Genomic DNA, 2,616 nt, shown 5'->3' with positions numbered 1-2,616 from the left:
TCCTCTCTTGAACTTTTTTTTTGCAATTCAGTAAGCTTGGGCCCCTTTCCCTTGCTGTAGTACAATTTAGGAATATATTAGAAGTTGTGCCTTTTTGATTTCCTGATTCTGGTTTGTCTTTGATCCAAGCATGGATTTTGCTCGCTGTTTTATGATGGAGTAGTGGGATTTCAGATTTCTTCAAGGAAGAGTTACCATTTGGAAATGGTTTTAAGCCTGACAGAGGCTTCTGCTCATTATTCCTTTGGTCCTGGGTATTTCTAGACTGCCTTGTATCATGTAGAGATGCCAGTAGAGCCTGATCCTTAGACAAAGGCAAAACAGGAGGTGATGCTATGGACTTCTTTTTTACCCATGGTGAAACAGAAGGGCATTGATAGATGGCTCGTTGGTCATAGGTTTCCATGTTATAAGGTGAATGAACAAAACTGATAAACTCATGCAGAAAATGGTGGGTGTGTTGTTGGAGATAAGGTTCCAGGAGGTGAATGAAGGACTCACTGTCCAGATCATATTCTGTCATGTGATGGAGAATGGTGGATAGGATATTCTTCACTGTATAGCCATAATCTCCATAAACAGCTGTTAGTTCCCGTTTCAGCCAGGGGACCAGCCGGTGTAGAGAACCAGGGTTTCTCTTGAAATAATTAGCTGACAAGTGCTTTTCAAGTCTGTAGCCTTGGACATGTGTCACCCAAATTCCAGAATAATACAGAGCTCTTCTGAACTTCATTACCACCTGATCTCTGAAGTGGCCTACGGATGTGGAGTTTGGCTGGAACTTCCCGCTATCCCCAAACTCCCTCAGTAATTCTTGGACAGTCAGCTCTTTCAATGGTTTGATTTTCCTTTTAATGCCCTCAGGGCTCAGACTGAGATGGTTGTTTTGAGAAGACTCCACGTAGCTTTCCTCCTCTGAGGGAAGAAACCCAGAGTCTTCTTTGGTGTCATTTTCTGGCCTGGGGGAACGACACTGAGAAGGAAAGCACTGTACACCAGAAGATAGCATGGATTTCTTTCTTGATCTTGAATATAAAGAGTCATTACTACTCTTGTGGAAACAGAGATCCCAATCAGGCTCATCCTGAGTACTCTCCAAGCAGTTAGGACACTCACAGTCAGATGAGAAATCAAATGGCATTGCCCTGAAAAGATTATATTTCAGTTATATATGAGAAAAATTGGTTCTAATCAAGTCCTCATATGGCATGAAAAATATCTATTAAAAACATTTCATGCATATTTCTGTAATATGATTTGTCTCTCCATGGAATAAATTCTAGAACAGGTTAAGAAAAAAAACTATTCCCTGAAATTAATAATAATATGCTCAATAAAACCCATTAGAGAAAGTCAATGAGGATTCAGGCACACTGATTTTTTTCTTTCTCAAATTAATTGTTGCAAATACTGAAAAGCAAATTGGAAATATCAAAATTCGTTATATTCTTAGCAATTCTAACTCTAGAGATTTAATCTAGATATACTAATCTACAAATATATACATGTTGACTGTTTTAGGGTTTTCTTTGTAATAACAAAAAACTGAAAACAACATAAATTTCCATTAATAGAGAACTTGCTAGATAAATGATGGTTTATCCATAGTATTTATTTGGTAGCTGTTGATTTAAAAAAGGCAAACCTATATGTACTAATATGAGAAGATGGCTGAATATATTGTTAAATGAAAATGTTTATATAGAAGTATTTTAGACTTTTATAAAATTTTAAAGAGTAGTTATTTCTGGCAGTATTGTGAACCTTGAAAAATTGTCTCTCTTGGAATAACAAAATAATGCTAGCTATTATTTGTTTAAAAAAAAAAAAAACTAGGGACACCTGGGTGGCACAGTCGTTAAGCATCTGCCTTCGGCTCAGGGCGTGATCCCAGCATTCTGGGATCGAGCCCTACCTCAGGCTTCTCCTCTGGGAGCCTGCTTCTTCCTCTCCCACTCCCCCTGCTTGTGTTCCCTCTCTCGCTGGCTGTCTCTCTCTGTCAAATAAATAAATAAAATCTTTTAAAAAAATAAAAAATAAAATAAAAAATAAAATAAATTTTAAAAAGCTAATTATAAATATATCTAAGTTAAGTAAATTAGTAAAATTCTGAGAGGAAAAAAAATTAAATAGGAATCCAGAGAGGGAAGTGAGCTCTGACATCACTTAAGTACCCATGTCTGGTGTCCCTGAGCTTCAATTCTGATAGCTACAGATGACAGGAGACAAAGAATGGACTCTGTCCGAAGGTGAATGTCTAATAGGAAGCTTCTGTATAAGTATATACCTGAATGTCTACATTCTCACTGAAAAGGTGAATTAGGGAAAGGAGAGGGGGAAAAAAAGCACCACACAAGAGTCAGCAGGAAATCTTAGCTGAGATTGTGTAACCAGAAACAATTAGTATGTTTGCAGAGTAAATTCAATTGGTTTTCCTAAAAACCTCAAAAGGATAATTTATTTTGAAGTTGGTAGTGACCCCTGGCAATTGGCAGAAGCAAACATACATTCTCCCTGTAGAAGCAGAACTTACACCCAGGTCTCATGACAAATTTCCTCTAAATGAGTTCACAGTCAAAAATCACAAACAAGAAATGAGCCATTATAAGCATGAAT

The sequence above is a fragment of the Ursus arctos genome, unplaced genomic scaffold, assembly GCF_023065955.2.
Source record: "Ursus arctos isolate Adak ecotype North America unplaced genomic scaffold, UrsArc2.0 scaffold_56, whole genome shotgun sequence".
In the NCBI taxonomy this organism is placed as follows: Eukaryota; Metazoa; Chordata; class Mammalia; order Carnivora; family Ursidae; genus Ursus; species Ursus arctos.
This window is presented reverse-complemented; position numbering follows the sequence as displayed.